At 37.1% G+C, this 23,647-nt stretch overlaps 1 pseudogene; it reads right to left on the bottom strand.

The window, feature by feature from the left end:
* Positions 1 to 264: 264 nt before the first annotated feature.
* Positions 265 to 23,386, bottom strand: LOC120193232 (annotated as a pseudogene).
* Between the last annotated feature and the right edge of the window lie 261 nt (positions 23,387 to 23,647).

The raw sequence follows: 23,647 nt of genomic DNA, 5'->3' as shown, positions 1-23,647 counted from the left end.
ATATAGTAGTAAGTACTATTCAAAATAAATAAATAAAAATAGCAATAAAGGCGCCATTATACACCCAAAAAATTTTGACCTAATACATTCAACCTACAACAGCTAATACATGTTAAACAAATTATCCTATTTCTATCTGCAACACCATATCCAGGAAGGTATATCTCTACAACAGTTCAGTATGAATAACTTTACCATGTCTGGCCAAAGGTACCATATTTGCAGAACTGTCGCAGCAAACATCATCATGGCGTTGAACTGAAGATGGTGCATCTCCTACCCTTCTACAATACCAGTACTGTAAGTTGTTGAAGGCACAGCTATGAGTTTAAAGTTCAAATATGTTTCTTCTCTACCAAAATTTAACATTGTCCTTGTGTCAAGACAGCATAATTTTTCTAGGTAAATACGAAATTTAAGGTTAGCAAAACAGATTAATTTCTTTTTGATTGGAACTGACATGCATACAAGGAACAAAATGTTGGTGTATTAGCAAAAAAACAGTTATTTCAGGAAATAGAAGCAATGTAAACCAAGAAAGGGTTTAAATAGCAGGACAAAATAACATCATTGTACAAACCTCAGGATACTGAATTTCTGTGCACAAAGCCAAGTCGAGCCAAATAATTACTCTCAGCAAAATCATGTAGTGTCCGACAAGGGCGTGAACCCTCGTGACCAAGTCTCTGGGACCCTTCTTTCAAAATCTCCCTACATGCATCAGCATCCTGAAAAGATGTTATGAAAGAAGACTGAATTGAATTCAGGAAGGAAATTAGATAAGAGGAATGTAAAAGCATAAAAGTCAATGATCCTCAAAAGGCTAAAAGACATCAGGTAATTCAGATATAGATGAGACGTGGACTCTGTCATGCACCCACCCAGCCAAACATAAGAAAAGTCAGCTGGGGACGGGTTAAATATCTACAGTAATAGTATGGCAAACTAACCAGTCATTGTCTTGAAAACAGAAGCTTGACCAAGAGCCATACCTGTAAGAATTTCATCATTTGTTCTTCAATTGTAACACGCATGGCTAAAGTCTCCACATGAATTGGACGAGTAGCACCCATCCGATGGGCACGGCTAATGACTTGTTCCTCCATGCTGCTAAAGTTTCAACCGGTAAACATTGACATCATTTGATCTAAAAGCCACTAGGTTTAATGTTAACGAAAAGCTAAGTGTGTGTGTGTGCTATTTTTAACAAAAGAATGGATATAAAAGCCACTAGGTTTAATGTTAACGAAAAGCTCAGGGCTCAAGCCATAACAGTGGACCACAAGTGCAATAAACGTCAATCTTTAGATATTGGTTTCTGAAAAACTAATCCTCGATGAGCTTGGAGACAGACTATGCCTAGTGTGGCACACAGAATATATCATATATTCAAGGTGTTTTGTTAGCAAGATGGTCAAGGTTTGATCCATATAACAGTGAGTTGGGATACAACCGGCCTCTCCATTTTATTACCCTCAGTGAGAGGGTTAGGCTGCGGTCTAACCACTTCACCAAGCACGCACTTGCGGCCTTAGCAGCAGGCAACAAATTCCTTTTTACAGAGTCTGTGCAAGCTTGTCCTGCCACTGGTTCCCTAGTGGTTAGTGACACTGGCAATGGTCATACCGAAAGGGTTACCGCTGCTGACCGTTATTACTTAAAAAAAATACTAAAATGATGCAGGAGAAAAAAACTAATGCCTAAGCTTTGATGTTAGATCTGAGAATTGGAACACAGATGCTTTTATCTTTCACTTGGAAACAAAACAGCATTAGCAGCAAAGTCTACAATCTTTTGCAGGGAACTGATGAGATAAAATATCTTATTTTTCAGAATTCTAACCAAAATTAAATTTCAGGATACAAGTTAGTTAAAATTACATTCTGTCCCAAATACGCTCCATCAAAAATACATGAGTAACAAAACTCAAATCAAGCCCCAATGCAGCACTCCCATCCATCAAGAGAGCCATGCAACTATCATCATACCGGAATGTGGTTGGTGACTTCATCTGCAAAAATGGAAATTAATAAACTCATGGATTGAACAAATAGGGGGGAAATAGAAGTTACAGAAACGGCTAGAGAAAAGAAGTACCTTGTTGCTAGAATGCATTGGACTATACATTCCAACAAACTTGATATCAGCACTAGTCAGCTGCCAAAAGAATAAAGGTAATCAACCTACCATTTGTAAAGGAAAATAAAAAAGTGCACTTCTGCGTAGGTAATGTCAAACTACATATACCTGCTGCTCAATAACATGTATATGCTCAAGAAATTGAGAAAATATTAGAACTTTCTCCGGAAGCATTTTGTACGACTCATTGCCTGGTCTAGAGCAATTCAGCAGCAAAGGCACATCCATAGCACTTCTCTGTGAAGGCCAACATAACTTATCAATGTTCTTTCCCTCATCATCTTCATCAACAGAGGAATTGACCTCTTTATTAAACTCCTGCAATGCTTTCAGCCTCTCCACAAGATAAGCAGCTTTACAACTAGAGGTTGATTGCCAATCAGGATTCCAATCATCCTAATAACCAGAAAAAAGAATGTCTATTTGTCAGGATTTATAGAGCATAAAATTAAAAACTACATAATAAAACGATTAAATCAAGAATTAATAAAACGATTAAATCAATAATTAACCTACCTGTTTATATGAAGGTTGTAACTCAATAAGATCTTTTGGGACAGGCCACTTGGGATTTGGATTTTCCTGGCGTGCTAATGTTTCAGAAGTCTGCATCTCATATAAGTGACCACAGCCAGGTAACGTACACATTTCACTATCTAAACCAACACAATCAAGGCACAAAAGATGCCTACATGGGGTAACAATGGTAGAAGGCACCATTCATTGCATCTATATTAGAAGAAATAAAATAAACCTTAATAAGATAATATGATAGGAAATGGTTTAAACAAAGTGACAACTCGAAAGCGAATTACTACCTCTGACAATTACCACCACAAAGGAGGTTATATTTAATTAAAGCATATTCTTCGGAAAGAAGATCCAGATCATTTTTAACAAAAATGTCCATTGTTTCTTGAATATCTTCAGCAGCTTCAGTTACTTTGATATGCCCAGCCACACAACAAGATAACCTGACATTTCTAATTGTTGTGCTCCGAAACTTCCACTGCTTTGAACTTAATAAACTTTCAACAGGAGAAGGATTAAGGGGAGAGGAGCGCATGGGGGGAATTAAGGGGTGATGGATTTCAAGGTTATGACTGGATATAGATGACTAGTTGGAATTTACTGTCTTGGAATGTTAGAGGTTTGGGTAGGAGGATTAAGGCTAGAGCTGTAAGGAGGGTTGTTAAGGAGAGAAAGCCTGTAATTTTATTCATTCAGGAATCGAAAATGGAAGTGTTGACTCCGCTGGTAGTGAGGAAAATGGGTGGTAATTTGTTGACAGCTTCGGCTGTAGGTTCTGCTGGAGGTCTGATTACTTTATGGAATGAAAAAGAGTGTAAGATTATAGAGGAAATCATTCATAGGAGGTTTGTAGCAGTTAAGGGTATTATTGATGGGTTACAAGGATCCTGTTGGTTCATAAATGTGTACGGTCCGAGTGTCGATTCAGAAAAAGAGGCATTTTTCGGGGAGCTGTTATCATTCTTAGAGAATATAGACTGTCCAGTGTGTCTCGGAGGAGACTTCAATGTTGTAATGTCACAGGATGAAAAGATGGGAGGTGCAGTTAACTTAGTTACAATGTTTTCTTTCAAAGATTTTATGAGCAAAGCTAATTTACTGGATTTGCCTTTGGTTGGAGGTCGATTTACATGGTGTAACAATAGGGATATCCCAACTTATGAGAGGCTTGATCGATTCCTAGTGGATCAAAGATTTTTATCATTGTACCCTATGATAACTCAAAGACTCCTTGAAAGGTCTGTTTCAGATCATAACAGCATCTTGCTGGAAAATAGGGGCTGGAATTGGGGCCCTAAACCGTTCAAATTGTTTAATTATGTCTTGGAAGAAGATGGATTTTGTAGGATGATGGAGGGAGAACTGGTCAAGCTTTGTAATGTGGAGAATAGACAACCAATCTACAGTGTACTAAAAGGAGTGTAGGATGCAGTGAAGAATTGGTCTGGGAAGGGTTATCTTGAGATCCCCGGGAGAATAAATAGATTGGAGAAAGAAATTCAGGAGATGAAACTCAATCTGCAACAAGGTCTCTCCATGGTGTCTATGAAGAACCTAGTGGAAGCAAAGAAAGAGCTGTGGGACTTGTATAAAAAAGATGAATTGATTTGGCTTCAAAAGTCAAGATTGAAGTGGAGTTTGAATGAGGATAAGAGCACTAGATTTTTCCACCAGTGTGCAAGAGGTAGAGGAAGGAGAAATGGTATCAAATCCATCAAAGTAGATAATGAAGACATCTCAGATCCAAAATTAATTAAAGCTTCGGTGGTGCACTTTTTCAAGGGGTTGTTTAATCAGGAAAATACATTGGAAGTTGAGGAGATGGACTTGAATTTTTTACAGCTATCGAATCAACAGAGTATGGCACTCGAGAAGCCTTTTTCTGAAGAGGAAATTTGGGGTGTAACCGCTAATTCGGATTGTAATAAAGCACCTGACCCGGATGGACTGAATTTAGGTTTTTTAAAGAAGTTTTGGTCAAGTCTGAAGGAAATTTTGCTGCTGTTTTTTAAAGATTTTTATGAGGGAAAGGAATGGGACATGGAAACCAATCATTCTTTCCTCTCTTTTATTCCCAAGAGGGACAATCCGGAGGGGCTTGAAGACTTTAGGCCTATTAGTCTAGTTGGGGGTTTCTACAAAATTCTCTCAAAAGTTCTGGCTAGAAGGTTAAGCTTATGCATTAATGAAGTTATTAGTCCTTCACAGTTCGCTTTTATACCGGGGAGGCACATTTTAGATTGCTCGTTTATAGCAAATGAAGGCATTGATTGTTGGAGGAAAAAAGGATTGAAAGGAGTTGTTTTTAAGGTGGATTTCAAAAGAGCTTTTGATACTGTTGATTGGAGGATCTTGTTGAAAATAATGAGTAAAATGGGGTTTGGAGCTAGATGGAGTTCTTGGATGTACAAGTGTGTTTCAACAGCTTCCATTTCAGTTTTGGTAAATGGCACACCTACGGAGAAAATTCACATTACTAGAGGGCTAAGGCAGGGCTGCTCATTATCCCCTTTGTTGTTCAATTTGGGAGGGGAATTGCTACATTTAATGTTGGTAAAAGCAGTGAATAAGGGGTTGTTTTCGGGTTTTGAATTAGGCTCTAATGAACGTTCTTTCATGTTATCTCATTTGCAATTTGTGGATGATTTAATAATTTTTAGTAAGGCTTCTATTCATGATTTGGTGAATGTTAGAAGGGTACTTTTAATTTATGAACTGATGGTGGGTTTGAAGTTGAATCTGTCTAAGAGCAGAATTTTTGGAATTAATGTGGGGGAGGAGGAACTAGTTTCATGGGCAAAGGAAATAGGGTGCATAAGGGGAGTTTTTCCTTCGGAGTACTTAGGTCTTCCATTGGGGGCCAAGTGCATCTCCAGCAACACTACTGCCCAATATTGGACTTGACAAACCAACTGTCTCCATTTCAGAAAGCCTCTCTGGAGAAAGCTTAGATAACCAAAGTATGGGTTTCTTTGTTTTAGAATTTATCACAACATAGTGCTCCTTAAGAACAATAATGAAAAAGGATACATTCTCCTCCTTTCCTCCAGCTGATCCTTTGGTGAAAATTCTTGGTAGCTATAGAACCATGAGTATCCCATGCCTCTTCATGATCAGTACAGTCCTGACGTGCAAGGTCAGTGTTCATACTACAAAACCATGCTACCTTGGAATCAGTTAAACTTGAGCCTACAAGTTTCCTCCACTTGTGTCAAGCATCACACTGAACCCAAGTTTCAATACACATACCAATATCAGCAGTTCTCTTCCCAGGTCTCTTGTAACCATCTAAAACTCTAAAGGATAAATCAACTTGCTTTTCTCTGCAAACTTGTCTTGATCCATTCCTTTTTGGTGAAAAATCTTGGTAGCTATAGAACCATGAGTATCCCATGCCTCTTCAGGATCAGTACAGTCCTGATGTGCAAGGTCAGTGTTCATACTACAAAACCATGCTACCTTAGAATCAGTTAAACTTGAGCCTACAAGTTTCCTCCACTTGTGTCAAGCATCACACTGAACCCAAGTTTCAGTACACATACCAATATCAGGAGTTCCCTTCCCAGGTCTCTTGCAACCATCTAAAACTCTAAAGGATAAATCAACTTGCTTTTCACTGCAAACTTGTCTTGATCCATTCCTTTTTGGTGTGTTCTTCCCAACTTTTTTTCCATTACAAGAATCAGACAGCCCACCATACAAATACAGAAGATTTTTCCTGATGTGACCCAAATTTCTTGAGGATCGAAGTGCCCAAGTTATTGGCTTAGAGACTTGAGTCGGTGATGTGATCCAAATTAGCAACATAAATGAACATGCATCTCCAACCTTTCACAATAATCAAAGGGGGATTTTCTCTAACTTAATCTTTCTTTATACCATAGTTATCATAATAGTTTAGATACATTACATTTATAGTTATGATGATCATATTATGTAATGTATGAAGTTACTATTAAGAACCACATATTTATACATTTATATCTTATATTATTTAGATTATTATATGCTTTCTTTTGTAGGTGCATGTTTGGACACATGATGGGAGCCGACTTAAAGCTAGCATTGAAGTCCATGAGCTAAGGAAACTTGACTAGGACAACTCCGGGACATCTCAAGAACATTTTGGGACAAAGTTGCCAGCTGACCCCCGAGCTCATAGCTCACTTGAGCTGGACTTTTGAGCTAGCTAGAGACCTCATTTCAGCTGGAGAGTTGCACCATCATCACCACCACCCAGAGCACTTCAAATATGGTCTAGTTCCATTTTTGTGGATTCGTACCTTTTCACGAAGAGTTGCCATTCAAAGAGGTGCCTTCTCACAATGAGCTGACCTATGACTCACCTACATGTCCTTCATCTATGGCCAACTCATCTTCAGCTCAAACACTTGGGAAGTAGCTCAAATGATTAAAGGTTGCCTTTCACAAATTTGAACTTTCATAATTAGTTGATGCCTCATTGATGCCATGTCACATAGAAGCAAGTTGGATGCCAAGTCACACCTAGTTTGCTGAATATCTTCACACCAAGGAGGAGCCACACCATAAGCACCCTATGCCACCCATGTGAGTGCCTCATGACTAGCCACCCATGTACCAAGCCTGTGGATGAAATGGGCGCCAAAGTGAAGTGGTTTTCTCTATTCGGCCAAAGCATCTTGTTTCAAAGTTGGCGCCAAGATAAATAGCAAAGAGACCATTCGGCCAAGGACATTTCCCCTCATCCAAGTATCATCTATTTTCATTTTAAGACATGTATTTCCATTAAAAGTCATGTATCTAGCCGAATGGACACATAACTATTCGGCTAAACCTTTGCAAGCCTAGAAATAGGGCTTTGGCATATCATTTCTACTCAACCCTTTGATAAATTAAATCCTTATGAGATTATTCTCTCTTCAAGTTCTTTTTAGAACTATATCGATTATGCAACCTTAATTCTTAAGTTTGTGTCGTCATTCATCCCCTTGATACTTCTGGTTCCTAGTTCTTATAACTAGTGGGTCAAAGTACTTTCTACCATCCCTTATAACGACTTAAAGAATCGGTTCTTTGCTCATCTATAATATTGGTTCATTCTTAGTCCTATAAGATACTATTCAACCATCACTATCTTCCATCACTATTCACGCCAATATCATCATCCTTCCATTACCATCTCTTCACCATTAAATCATCTTTCATCTATCTTCAAAGTCAACGTCCATTATCACCATTGGAGGCCAAGACATTGCATTTGAAGGAGATTTCTACAACACTTCCGCAGTCTATCTTCGATAATATTTTCTATCACTTTCAATTCCTTTCATTTCCATTTCCTTTCCTATCATTTCATTTCTCTCTTCCATTTCTTATTTCAAATTTCCATTTTAATCATTTCTTTCTTTTTAATTGTGCGGATTACTTATCAATTCAAAGTGTAACATTTGGTGTCTCTCCTAGATCGGGAAACAAGGCTGCCAACTTCTCCATTTTTGAAGAAGCTTGGATAACCTTACATCAAGCGGTAATCAGAGCTTAGTTGGATTGACATACAAAGTGCTGCAGCAAAAGGAAAAGAAGGAAGAAAAAAACAAAAAGAAAAAGAAAAGAAAAGACTCCTACAACAAATTTGGAGTGTAAAAGAAAGAAAAGAAACAGAAGAAAATTCAAAGAAAAAGAAAAGTGAAGAAAGTTGCAAAGTACAAAGAGAAGCACAATACAATCTGCCCTACATCAAACCAGATGGAGGTATTCTTGTTGTTTTTTGTGAAGGAAGATAGTAAGTGTTGCAACTTGAGTTGTAAGTTATCTTCACTATCTTACTATTTCATTTCTTTATTCTTTTCTTATTTCATTACCATATCCTTTTCTTAACCTTTTTCTATCCTACCTTTACCATAACCATTTCTATACCCTAATCATTTCTTTTAAGCCGACGCACAAACTAAGAAACTTCCTCAATCTTGAGTTAGTTCTTAAAAAGGACCCACAAGAGAGAATAAAGCGAAAAAAGGGAAATGAGAGGGTGAGATCAGAAGGGGGATCAAGAAAAAGCCAAGACTATATCCCCGAGTGCAAACACGAGTGTGAGTGGAGTGTAATCTGAACTTTCTTTGGAGTGATCAAGTGAGGTTTTATGACTGTGTTGGTAAGGTTTTTAATTTATTTTTTTGCACTAACCATGTCTCAAAGCCCCAGAGAAAATGAAGGAACACCAAACTTACAAATACAGGCATTCATTGGCGAAATGATGAGAATATTTCATGAAGAGTTTGATGCTCTTCATGAAAAGATAGATCAACGTCAGGATCTACCACCAACCCGTAATAATGGAAGCCCTAGAAGATAACAACAACCACCACCTCCAGAAGAAGATGTTCAAGAAAATTTTGACGATGGAGAACAAGAGCATTCCAAGGCCCTAGGCGTGCCAATGTTGATGACAATCTGAGCAATATCAAGATCAAAATTTCTCAATTCCAAGGAAAGATTGATCCTGAAGCCTATCTCGAATGGGAAAGCAAGGTGGAACACGTTTTTAGTTGCCACTACTATTCCAAGATGAAGAATGTGAGACTGGCAGCCATAGAGTTCATAGACTATGCTTTAATATGGTGGGATCAACTTACCCTTAACCGAAGGAGGAATGGAGAACGACTGGTCTCAACTTGACATGAAATGAAAGGTATTTGTCATGATGGAAGGAGAGTTAGGGTTGGAAGGCTTTGATTTGGGGAAATAAAAGAAGGAAATCGGGGAGGCAACAATAGGAATTGGGGAAAGAGAGAAGGGAATTAGGTATCGAAGGGGGATTAGGGGATTGCAATGTTATCTAGAGTGGGAGAGGCTGAAGTATTGACAGGAGATGGGTTATACGGTAATGGGTCTGGGTTAAGAGAGTAAGTGGGCTTTAGTTTACTTAGACCCAATTAAGTAGATCAGTAGGTTTATTTGTTTGGGTTTGGGGTTTATATGAATCCAAAACAAATGGATAGAGGGATGAAGGGGTGAGTCAGCATTTTAGGCAGTTATTTTGTTAGACAGATGTGGTACTTGTTTATATATAATTGTACCAAAATCTTTTAAGGGTATCTAATGAATGAGAGCACGTTTTCTGTACCTATTTCTTCTATTTCTGAAATCCCTAGAAAATTCTTCTAAAATTCATCCTAAAAAGTAACAATTGGTAATCAGAGCTGAGTTAGTGATCCAAAATCATTTTCACGCTAGGAAAGACAAGAAAAATGAAAAAATGGAACTACAGAAGTACCAGAACAATCAGTAGTGGAGGTTAAGGAGGAGACCTTACCATCTTGGTGGGATGGGCAGAAAGCAGAGCTGGAAGGGAGGATACAAACCTTAGAAGAAGGAATGACTGAAAACAGGGGGTATTTGTAGAGGATCCTACAGTTGGTTAATCAGGCAGCTGAGGAAAAAGATTCACCTCAGTCAGTGAAGAGTCAACCACCACCAGCAATTGAGAAACAGAGCAAAAATGAAGGTAAATCACCATGCTTAATTACGGTTCTTAGTGAGCATGAAAATTACACTTTTCAACCTAATGAACCTGGGATATTAGCTTCTAAACCTATAGGGTTTACTGGTCCTCAACCTTTTAATCAGAAGTTTCAAGAAGAAAAGCCTATGGGTAGTTCTAGTGAGAGTAAGGGGAAGGAGATGAACATGCTGACACTAGAAACTAACCATTTTGGGAATACTGGTTCTGTATTACCTAGACCAAAAGTGGAGTTAACATTGTTTCAAGGTAATAATCCGAGGGGTTGGATTAGGAAATGTCAGAAGTTTTTTAATTTGTTTGGAATACATGAGGAACATAAATTGGAATTATGATGTGATCCTATCTAGCACCAACTTTTTGCATGACATACTCACATCATTGAAATTCCATCAAGCTCAATATAAGGGAGTTCTACCTTACTTTATATTATATTTACTCATTTATGCACTATATATTATTATGAGCATACATTTTCATATTAGACTATGCTTGAATTATCATAACATGTGCATTCATTCATTATGTCCTATGGTTTGCATCATTGATTGATATTCATGCATATAATCTATAGTTGTAATAATAATATTCATTCATTATCATATGATGCATGAATTATTATTATAACCTATAGTTCACATCTTTATAATATGCACATTCTTATTACTTTATAATAATTCACATACTTAGCTGACATTATTCTTTCTTTTGTAGATGCATGTTCGGCCACATGATGGGAGCTGACTTAAAGCTAGCATTAGAGTCCAAGAGCTATGGAAACTTAACTAGGATAACTCCGGGACAGCTCAAGAACATTTTGGGACAAAGTTTCCAGCTGACCCCCGAGCTCATAACTGACTTGAGCTGGACTTTTGAGCTAGCTAGATGTTTCATTTCAGCTGGAGAGTTGCACCATCATCACCACCACACAGAGTACTTCAAATATGATCTATGTCAATTTTTGTGGATTCGTACCTTTTCGCGAATAGTTGTCATTCCAAGAGGTGCCTTTTCACAAGGAGTTGTCCTATGACTCATCTTCCTGTAATTCATCTATGGCCAGCTCATCTTCAGCTCAAACACATGGAAAGTGTCTCAAATGATGAAAGGTTACCTTCCACAAATGTTACCTTTCATGACAAGTTACTGCCCATTGAAGACCATGACACCTAGATGCACGTTGGGAGCTACGTCACGCCTAGTTGCTACCTATCTTCATTCCACAAACTTCAAGACATCATCCTATGGTTGCAACCTCACCAAAGCCTTGTAAGAAGACCCATGTGCGTTCAAGTAGGCTTCCATGTTCATCATTCAAGCATGTGCACTCCATGTGACATCAAATTGGTGCCAAAACACCAAGGGATGCTTCCTATTCGGCCAAAGACTCTTTCCTCTTCATTTTGGCACCCAAATAACTTCCAAAGGCATTCAAAACATCCTTAGGCCGAACCAACACCTTACCATTCGGCCAAGAGCATGTATCTTCATTAAAATCATGTATTTTCATTTAAAAATCATGTATTTTCAAAGGGGTTTCATCCATATCCGAACCATCATGTATCTATTCGACCTAAACCCTTTGAAAAACTATAAATAGGCTAGTTCATTTCATTTGTAATCATCTCATCTCTTATATAAAATATACTCTTGTGAGTTATTTCTCTTCAAAGTTCTTTGTGAACTTTATCGATTAAACAAGTATAATTTTTATACTTGTGGCGTCATTCCTTCCATTTTGATTCCAAAATTCCTAGATTGATATCTAGTGGGTTGAAGATACTATCACCACCCCTCAAGCAAGTTTGTGAAGACCGGGATTGTGATTCATAGCATAGTTTCCTCTTTGGCGTGTTTGAGATACAACATCACCACCATTGCCATTTCATCATCACCATCATCCATCTATTCCATCAATTCCGCAGCCATCTCTATCCTTTCTCTATTTCATTTTATTCTAATTATTTATTTTCATTACTTATATTATTATCCCCTTTATTAATTGCATTATTAATCATTCTTTTCTTATCTTATTTTGCAGCCCAAACTTATAATTTCAAGGACATCAGTACTTGTCAATCCTAGATCGGGACACAATAAAGCTATCTACTCTTTTCATCAAAGTGTGTAGATTCACCTTACATCAAGCGGTAATCAGAGCATAGTTAATTGACAATAAAAGTGTCATTGGCGTGCAAAGCAAAATAAAAACAAAAGAAAAAGACTCCTACATCAAAATTGGAGTGCAAAAAGAAAAAAAAGACAAAAAGAAAAAAAAAAGAATTTCAAAAAGAAGCAAAGCCAAGGAAAGTGTGATCTACCATTGCAAGTACATCAAAGAGGCCATCTACACTAAGAGAAGATAACCTTATTGTTTCTTGAGAAAGGTTGCAGTAAGTGTTGTTTCTTTAATTGTAAGTCACCTCTTCCTTTTTTTTTTTTTACTTTCATTTTCCTTGTCTTCAACCATTTCCTTCTTTTAATACCTTGAATCCTTTCTTCTACCTATCCATATTTTCTATTTTTTCTACCCTAACCTATTTGCAGCCGACGCATACAATGAAGGAATTAACTTGTTATAATCTTGAGTGAGTTCCTCAAAGGACTTAGCAAGAGAAAAGGCTATTGAGAGAGTGAGATCAGAAGGGGAATTGTTAAAAGCCAAACTATATTCCTGAGAGTAAACACGAGTGTTGAGTGGAGTGATCTCTTAATTTTATTTGGAGTGAAGATTGTGAGGCTTTGAGAGCGTGCTGGTAAGGTTTTAATTTTTTTCTTTCTTTCTACTAACAATGTCTTATGATCTTTCATCATTCCAAACATTGGAGAACGAACAGCAAAGAACAAACACATTTCACACCAGTTGCCATGTAAATGGTAAATTGTGTCTTGTATTTATTGACGGAGGAAGTTGTACAAACATTGCAAGTACATAAATGGTAAACAAATTGGGGCTTGCAACAATTAAACATTCCAGCCCATATGAATTGCAATGGTTGAACAACGAGGAATAGATGAAGGTCACTGAACAAGTACTTGTGCCACTCTCAATCGGAATATACAAAGACGATATTCTATGTGATGTGGTGCCTATGAGTACAAGTCATTTACTTTGGGGGAGGCCATGGAAATTTGACAAACGGGCTGTCCATGATGGATTCACAAATCGGTACTCAATCATCCATAATGAAAGAAAATTCATTTTGACTCCATTATCTCCTAGCCGAGTGAGTGAAGATCAAACTCATTTGAAAATGAGAATTGAAGCAATGAAAAGGCAACTTAAAAACAATGCAACTGAAGGAGAACATTTGGAGGAAGATTCAAATGAAGAAAAGCTTTTTGAAGTTGAACAAAAGAGAATGGATGTAGAAAATGTTGGAGTTGAAAATGAGAAGAATGAATTTGGAGAAAAAGAGGAGAGTGAAGAACATATTTTATCTAACCTTTCTTCTCCTATCATTCCTTTTGTTTTGCAGGACCATTCAAGGGACATATCTTTTCAAGGAGATAAATCAAGAATCATGGCTTTTGGAGGACTAAAAGATGTGACTTTTGGTGATCCATAAAACATGTCTCTTGATATTTCAAAGGAAGTGTCACTTGAAATGCCAATAGTAGCAGCCGTTGACATTCCAAATACACTGCACATATTGAAGGGATTTCAACAACCAATGGAGCTCTCCATCATTAAGCAACCAACTCCCATTAAACATCCACCTTGGTTTGATATTTCCATTCATTTTGTTTATAATTTCTCATATTCTAACTTTGATTTAATTTGCAGGAAATCAATTCATATACATGGGATTATCCTACCCAACGTTGATGTATCAAGCATGAAGGATGATTCAAAGGACACAACTTGTCATATGGAGGAACCAAGAGGCATGATCCATGGAAGGTTAAGAGAATTATCTTTTCAAGTGCCAAAAGCTATAACTTTTCATTCAATGGACATGACTTTTGAAGAACCAAACAATATGTCTTTTGGGGTACCAAGAGATATGATCATTAAAGATAATATGTCTTGAAAAGACATTACTCTTAACCATCCATCAAATATAGACAGGGAGTACATCTTTCACTTATTTATCATTAATCATTCTCTTACTTATGAGATTCCTTTCCTTTTTCAGGTCATGGACATTCAAGGAACTTATTCAAGGGATGTGAATTTTGATAAAGATCATTTCATAAAGATGACCGATGAATGGGCGAACAATTTGGAGAAGTCACCTTTCGATTTGAGGACAAATCGCCCAAAAGAAGAGGAGGATGATGTGATCCTATCTAGCACCAACTTTTTGCATGACATACTCACATCATTGAAATTCCATCAAGCTCAATATAAGGGAGTTCTACCTTACTTTATATTATATTTACTCATTTATGCACCATATATTATTATGAGCATACATTTTCATATTAGACTATACTTGAATTATCATAACATGTGCATTCATTCATTATGTCCTATGGTTTGCATCATTGATTGATATTCATGCATATAATCTATAGTTGTAATAATAATATTCATTCATTATCATATGATGCATGAATTATTATTATAACCTATAGTTCACATCTTTATAATATACACATTCTTATTACTTTATAATAATTCATATACTTAGCTGACATTCTGCTTTCTTTTGTAGATGCATGTTCATCCACATGATGGGAGCTGACTTAAAGCTAGCATTAGAGTCCAAGAGCTATGGAAACTTAACTAGGATAACTCTGGGACAGCTCAAGAACATTTTGGGACAAAGTTTCCAGCTGACCCCCGAGCTCATAGCTGACTTGAGCTGGACTTTTGAGCTAGCTAGATGTTTCATTTCAGCTGGAGAGTTGCACCATCATCACCACCACACAGAGTACTTCAAATATGATCTATGTCAATTTTTGTGGATTCGTACCTTTTCGCGAATAGTTGTCATTCAGAGAGGTGCCTTTTCACAAGTTGTCCTATGACTTATCTTCATGTAATTCATCTATGGCCAGCTCATCTTCAGCTCAAACACATGGAAAGTGTCTCAAATGATGAAAGGTTACCTTCCACAAATGTGACCTTTCATGACAAGTTGCTGCCCATTGAAGACCATGATACCTAGATGCACGTTGGGAGCTACGTCACGCCTAGTTGCTACCTATCTTCATTCCACGGACTTCAAGATATCATCCTATGGTTGCAACCTCACCAAAGCCTTGTAAGAAGACCCATGTGCGTTCAAGTAGGCTGCCATGTGCATCATTCAAGCATGTGCACTCCATGTGATATCAAATTGGTACCAAAACACCAAGGGATGCTTCCTATTCGGCCAAAGACTCTTTCCTCTTCATTTTGACGCCCAAATAACTTCCAAAGGCATTCAAAACATCCTTAGGCCGAACCAACACCTTACCATTCGGCCAAGAGCATGTATCTTCATTAAAATCATGTATTTTCATTTAAAAATGATGTATCTTCAAAGGGGTTTCATCCATAGCCGAACCATCATGTATCTATTCGGCCTAAACCCTTTGAAAAACTATAAATAGTCTAGTGCATATCATTTGTAATCATCTCATCTCTTATATAAAATATACTCATGTGAGTTATTTCTCTTCAAAGTTCTTTGTGAACTTTATCGATTAAACAAGTATAGTTTCTATACTTGTGGCGTCATTCCTTCCATTTTGATTCCAAAATTCCTAGATTGATATCTAGTGGGTTGAAGATACTATCACCACCCCTCAAACAAGTTTGTGAAGACCAGGATTGTGATTCATAGCATAGTTTCCTCTTTGGCGTGTTTGAGATACAACATCACCACCATTGCCATTTCATCATCACCATCATCCATCTCTTCCATCAATTCCGCAGCCATCTCTATCCTTTCTTTATTTCATTTTATTCTTATTATTTATTTTCATTACTTATATTATTATCCCCTTTATTAATTGCATTATTAATCATTCTTTTCTTATCTTATTTTGCAGCCCAAACTTATAAATTCAAGGACATCAGTACTTGTCAATCCTAGATCGGGACACAATAAGGCTATCTACTCTTTTCATCAAAGTGTGTAGATTCGCCTTACATCAAATTAGTTGCTATGTATTTAATTGGGAAAGCTGAAACATAGTTTGATGGTTACATTATGCAGAAGTATAGATTTTCTTGGCATGAATTTGAGGCTGATTTGTGTCACAGATTTTGTGATAGGAATTATTCAGATATTATTGAAGAATTCAATAAGTTGATTCAGAAGGGAAGTGTGGAGGACTATCAAGAAAAGTTTGAAGAATTGAGGCCTTGCTTGTTGCAACAGAACATGCATTTGGGGGAGAATTATTTTGTTTTGAGTTTTATTAGTGGTCTCAATGAGGAATTAAAACATAAAGTGAAAATGCTGGAGCCTAAGAATTTATCTGAAGCTTACAGGCAAGCTAAATTATATGAGTTGGCCAATGAGATTGAAGGGAAGAAGTACAAATCTCCTAGTAAATTGTTTTCTTACACTCCTACCAATAGTCAATAGAGCAGTGGCAATAAGAATTTTTTTCCTAAGTCACAACTACAAATACAAAACAGATTTTGATGGAATATAGAAGAGCCAACAATTTGTGCTTTAAATGTGGGGAAAGGTTTGCTCCTGGGCATCAGTGCAAAATCAGACAATTAAATTGTACGGAGGAAGAAGAGGAGTCCGCTGAAAAAGAAGTAACAGAAGAAGAGTCTGGTGAATTGGAAGACCCATAAAAGGAAGCTTTGGAGATTTCTATTAATGCTATTACTGGTAGTGTGGGGCATACAACCTTAAGAATACAAGGTTATATCAGAGGCAAACCCATGAATGTATTAATTGACAGTGGCAATACTCATAGTTTTGTGACTCCTAAGTGGGCTAAGGAAGGGATGGAATTAGTACAAACTCAACCATTATTCGTCAAAGTAGCTAATGGTGAGAAACTGTTCAGCACTGCTAGGAGTAATAAAGTGAGTTGAAAAATGCAAGGATATGAATTCCAACATGATTTCAGAGTATTGTCTTTGGGAGGTAGTGATATGGTTTTGGGAGTAGATTGGATGGAGTTCAGTCCCATAGTAATGGATTTTAAAGGCAAGACTATTAGTTTTGAGAAGGATGGGAAAAATGTTATTATTAGAGGCACTAAAAAATTACCTCTAATCAGACCAATTACAGGAGAAAAGTTTCAAAAGATAGCTGCAAAAGATGCTGAGTTGAGTGGGGAAGTTTATTTGTTAAATGCAGAAGTGGTAGAAAGCACAACTCCTCCAATACTTCAAGATCTTTTGCAAGAATTCCAAGAAGTATTTGAGGAACCAAAAGGAATGTCTCCTAGAAGGAAACATGATCATGCCATTGTTCTTAAACAAGGGACATAACCAGTCAACCTTAGACCCTACAGATTTGCTCATCATCACAAGGCTGAAGTGGAGAAACAAATTGCTGAAATGTTGTCTTCTTCTATTATTCAAGTAAGTAAAAGTCCCTTTGCTTCCCCATGCTTGTTTATTAAAAAGAATGATGGAACATGGAGATTTTGTGTTGACTATAGGCAACTTAATTCTACTACAATTAAGAATAAATTTCCTATTCCTATAGTGGAGGATTTATTAGATGAACTGAATGAGCTGCTTTCTTTTTAAAAATTGATTTGAAGTCTGGTTACTGGAAAATTAGAATCAAAGATGATGATGTTCACAAAACTGCTTTTAGGACTCACCAAGGGCATTATGAGTTTAAAGTAATGCCATTTGGCCTTACTAATGCTCCAGCTACTTTTTCAGGCTTTGATGAATGATTTGTTTGGAGTATATTTAAGAAAATTTGTTATGGTGTTTTTTGATGATATATTGGTTTATAGTCCTAGCTTGGCAGATCATAAACAGCATCTCATGATAGTTTTAGACATTCTGTTGAAGAACAAGTTATATGCCAAAAGGAGTATATGTTTTTTTGGATAGCAACAAGTAGAATACTTGGGGCACTTAATTTCAGCTAATGAGGTAGCAACTGATCCTGCTAAAATTAAGGCTATGCAACAGTCGAATCTTCAAAGACTCAGCAAGTAAGTAAAGACCCCAACCGAGGAAAGCAAACCACTGAACGTTCAAGAGACATTAGGTTCTTTAAATGTCTTGGGAGGGGCCACGTATTTACACAGTGTCCTAACTGGAACACCATTCTCTTACTTGGAAATGGTGAAATAGAATCCGAATCTGACGAAGAAGAAGAGGCACCCACTGAAGTCAATGAAGAAATAACTCTTGCAGATCCTGTTGATAGAGGAGAAACCTTGGTAATTAAAAGAAATTTGAATCTTCAAGTCACGGAAGACAATGCACAGCGAGAAAACATTTTCCATACCCGATGCCATGTGAATGAAAAGGTATGTTTTGTTATTATAGATAATGGAAGTTGTACTAACGTGGCTAGTACAATAATGGTGGAAAAGCTTGGTTTGAAGAGAATGAAGCATCCGAGTCCCTATAAGCTACAATGGCTCAATAAATGAGGGAAACTCAACGTTACCAAACAGGTTATAGTTCATTTTTCAATTGGCAAATACAAGGACGAGGTGATGTGTGATGTTGTCCCTATGCACGCTAGCCATCTACTCCTTGGAAGGCAATGGCAATATGACAAGAGGACTATTCATGATTGTTTTACCAATCAATACTCGTTCAGCCATAAAGGGAATAATATTGTCCTTACTCCTTTTAGCGCCAAAACAAGTTCAGAATGATCAAATCAAAATGAAGCAAAGTGTTGAGGCTATGAGGAAAGGAAAGGAAAGGCAACAGGAAGCACGGAGGAAACTGATCCGAAATCAAGTGCTTATTCTTCAAAGTGCTTGATACGAGAATGCCTACTGACAAAATGCAAGGTTGAATATGATTATTCTAACTTTGAAAATACAGATCTTTTCTTTGACTTGCAGGATGTACCAAGAAACACCATTTGCCAAAATGAAGGTTTAGGAGACGTGACCTTTGGGAATCCAAAAGATGTGTCCATTGAGCAGTAAAAGGACACAATTTTTCATTCAAAGGACATGTCCTTAGTAGGGCCAATGGAAATGACCTATGAGGACTCAATGATCATGCATATTGGAGAACTATGGGACACCACTTTTGGTATGTCAAGAGACCTAAACTTTCAAAGCAAATTTACATGGGCATATCTCACACAAGTGCCTATTGAAGGGATCCCTACTTTTGACAAAACAATAACTATGGGATGGAGGAACGTTGAAGATAAGCCACCCTTCGATTTGAGGACAAATCGCTTTAAAGAAGGGGGGATTATGTGATCCAAATCAGCAACATAAATGGACTTGCATCTCCAACCTTTCACAATAATCAAAGGGGGATTTTCTCTAACTTAATCTTTCTTTATACCATAGTTATCATAATAGTTTACATACATTACATTTATAGTTATGATGATAGTATTATGTAATGTATGTAGTTAATATTAAGCACCACATATTTATACATTTATATCTTATATTATTTAGCTTATTATATGTTTTCTTTTGTAGGTGCATGTTTGGCCACATGATGGGAGATGACTTAAAGCTAGCATTGGAGTTCATGAGCTAAGGAAACTTGACTAGGACAACTCCAGGACAGCTCAAGAACATTTTGGCACAAAGTTGCCAGCTGAGCCCCGAGCTCATAGCTCACTTGAGCTGGACTTTTGAGCTAGCTAGATACCTCATTTAAGCTAGAGAGTTGCACCATCATCACCACCACACATAGCACTTCAAATATGGTCTAGGTCAATTTTTGTGGATTCGTACCTTTTCACGAAGAGGTGCCATTGAAAGAGGTGCCTTCTCACAATGAGCTGACCTATGACTCACCTACATGTCCTTCATCTATGGCCAACTGATCTTCAGCTCAAACACATGGGAAGTAGCTCAAATGATGAAAGGTTGCCTTACACAAATGTGACCTTTCATAATTAGTTGCTTCCTCATTGATGCCATGTCACATAGACGCAAGTTGGATGCCAAGTCACACCTAGTTTGCTGATTATCTTCACGCCAAGAAGGAGCCACACCATAAGCACCCTATGTCACCCATGTGAGTGCCTCATGACCAGACACCCATGTGCTATGCGTGTGGATGAAATGGGCACCAAAGTGAAGGGGTTCTCTCTATTCGGCCAAAACATCATCTTGTTTCAAAGTTGGCGCCAAGATGAACAGCAATGAGGCCATTCGGCCAAGGACATTTCCCCTCATCCAAGCATCATCTATTTTCATTTTAAGACATGTATTTCCATTAAAAGTCATGTATCTAGCCGAATGGACACATAACTATTCGGCCAAACCTTTGCAAGCCTATAAATAGGGCTTTGGCATATCATTTGTACTCAACCCTTTGATAAATTAAATCTTTGTGAGATTATTATCTCTTCAAGTTCATTTTAGAACTATATCGATTAAGCAAGCTTAATTCTTAAGTTTGTGGCGTCATTCCTCCCCTTGATACTTCTGATTCCTAGTTCTTATAACTAGTGTGTCAAAGTACTTGCTACCATCCCTTATAACGACTTATAAGAATCGATTCTTTGCTCATCTATAACATTGGTTCATTCTTAGTTCTATAAGATACTATTTAACCATCACCATTCACGTCAATATCATCATCCTTCCATTACCATCTCTTCACCATTAAATCATCCTTCATCTATCATCAAAGTCAACGTCCATTATCACCATTGGAGGCTGAGACATTGCATTTGAAGGAGATTTCTACAACATTTCCGCAGCCTATCTTTGATAACATTTTCTATCACATTCAATTCCTTTCATTTCCATTTCCTTTCTTATCATTTCCTTTCTTTATTCTATTTCTTATTTCATATTTCCATTTTAATCATTTCTTTCTTTTTAATTATGCAGATTACTTATCAATTCAAAGTGCAGCGTTTGGTTTCTCTCCTAGATCGGGAAACAACAAGACTGCCAACTTCTCCATTATTGAAGAAGCTTGGATAGCCTTACATCAGTCGGTGGTGATTTTGTTCTTCTACGAGAACAAGAATCATCATATTCTTCACTTCTCTCACCTGGATTCATCACCTTGGCCCTTTTAGGTAAAGAGTGGTTTATGTCCTCCATGAGACAAAACTTCCCTAAAGATGATAGCCCCCTAAGAGCGTTCAGACTTGTAGTCCTCTACCCCAAAGACATATTGCTGGTAAATTTATCACCTCTAATCTAATAATAACCACATTTATTATTACAATTGTGTGTGCACCAAATTATCTGAACACCCTCCGGTGGATCAGCCATTGTTCCTTGCATTTTCAGAATTAGTGATAGGGCATTTATAGTCTTTCCCACCCCAGGTTCATCACAGAACATCCCTCCATGAAAATCTCTAATAGTGGGAACTGTGACAGTAACTGTATAGCCAGTAACACTATTAACATAGAAAGAAAACCCATCTACTATTAAAAATTGCATGTACAAAGGATGAAGTAAAACCTCAACATTTCGCTCACGTTTTAACATCCATTCAACAACTAACTGCTGATGAGTTTCATGCATGGCATTATCAATGAAGTCAAAGACCTTAGATGTTGACAAGTCGCTGCTACCCTGGTAAGATTCCTCGGTCCAAGTGCAGCTAGAATATTCATCAGAATATCATCAGTTATGTCACAAAGGCCAGAATTTTGAGTATCATCAGCTGGTTGTATTCTAGAAGAATGAGTCATTCCCTTATTTGTTACACTAGGCAAGCTCTTGAGAATGTCATGAAGTTCAAATAGCCTTTTCTTCAAAGGGTCAATATCATTACAATGCAACTTGCATAGTAGAACATGACAATCAAAAACATTTTAGATGCTTCTTGCATTTCCATGAGCATCTTGGCCGATCTTTGTACCAATAGTGAGCATCAAATTTCTCTCCTTCCAATCATAGCTGAAAAACCAAACTATAATTTAGAGGCAAAATTTTAACAAAATAATGCAAATATAAAGGGAAAAAAATCTCTTTAACTGATGAAATCTCAAACTAAAACTTAGTATTGTTGAGGAAGCTTGTAAATAAGAGTAATTGTTATACCCAATAGGAAACAACTCAGTAAGTTGTGTTCTACGAAGTAGAATGCAAAAGGGTTTCCATTCAAGAATTTTTAGAAGTAATAAATTTAAAACAATGTAAACTACCATACTATATATCAGTCATTTTATATCTACTACTATTCAACCGCAGATTGGTCTAAGATAATTGTTTTAGCTAACCAATATAACAGAAGAAGGGCGTGGCATTTTAATTCAAAGGTACACAAATGAAACTAACAATCAAGATTGTAAAGGCACCAAAATAATCCCAATTCCTAAATAAATAAAAATCAACATAAGCTAAGAAAATCCCAGTTTTGAAAGCCATAGTTTCATTGGTTGGGGTGGTATGATCGATTGGGTACAAGATTATGATCGAGACTAGTCGTTAGGGCTATTGTCATTCTGTTAGTTTGGAGTGACTAACTTTATTATATCTCACAAGAGAGGGATAGTGGCATTCATGAGGCTGATTCGAGATAGGTTAAATGGGTTGTTTTGCAAATTAAACAAACTATTCGAACGAGATTAAGGTGGTGTTCATTTTTATTGTGTAAGGTTTGCGAAACTCTTATGTCTGCGCCACTCAGACCACGCGCAGACATTAGGCTTCGCAAACAGTTTATTTTTTTAGAAGACAGAAGCTCTTCTAACGTCTGCGCGTGGTCTGCGCGGCGCAAACGTGGCCTTATGTCTGCAGACGTTGTAATCCCCTAGACCCGGCCTATGCGTTTCGACTAAGTCTAGTGGATCACATACATGATTTTTAAAGACATTTTCTGAAACCTATATCCAATCAATGTAAAACCACATTATTCATGACATAAAATTATAATAAATTATAATATTAAAACTCAACTCTTAAATATAAAACCAATCAGTAATAAATTAATTTAAAACATATCTTAAAAATCAAAACCCCGATAAACTGAATAGTTATAGCAAAAGTATCATAATTATAAAATCCAATACTTTAAAATAGATCCATATCACCAGAATAAAGTCAACTTGCAAGTTTAAAATATTACAATCAGATATACTTCAAGAGATATGTTGATCCTCCAAGTGCTCGAACCGACTTAAGGATATCAATATACCAGTCATCAAAGTCCATATAGCCCAAGTCAATAAGTCCATATAGCTTACCCTAAGCACACAGCAAAGGAAAGCCGACCTAATGAAACATCTTGGGGCCCTCAAGAGTCACATTAGGCCCGTTTAATAGCTTGATCAGAGTTATACAATTGTAGTTCAATCATCCCAAAATCAATATCCATATACCAGTCATCAAAGTCCATAAATCATCAACAATAAATCGGTGTACCAACAATAATAAACCATAGATTTCAAAGTACCATATTTCAAAACATATAAA

This window comes from Hibiscus syriacus, unplaced genomic scaffold, assembly GCF_006381635.1.
Source record: "Hibiscus syriacus cultivar Baekdansim isolate YM2019G1 unplaced genomic scaffold, ASM638163v2 tig00116989_pilon, whole genome shotgun sequence".
NCBI lineage: Eukaryota > Viridiplantae > Streptophyta > Magnoliopsida > Malvales > Malvaceae > Hibiscus > Hibiscus syriacus.
Note: the sequence above shows the minus strand (reverse complement) of the source record. Positions and strands in the feature narration are given on the sequence as shown.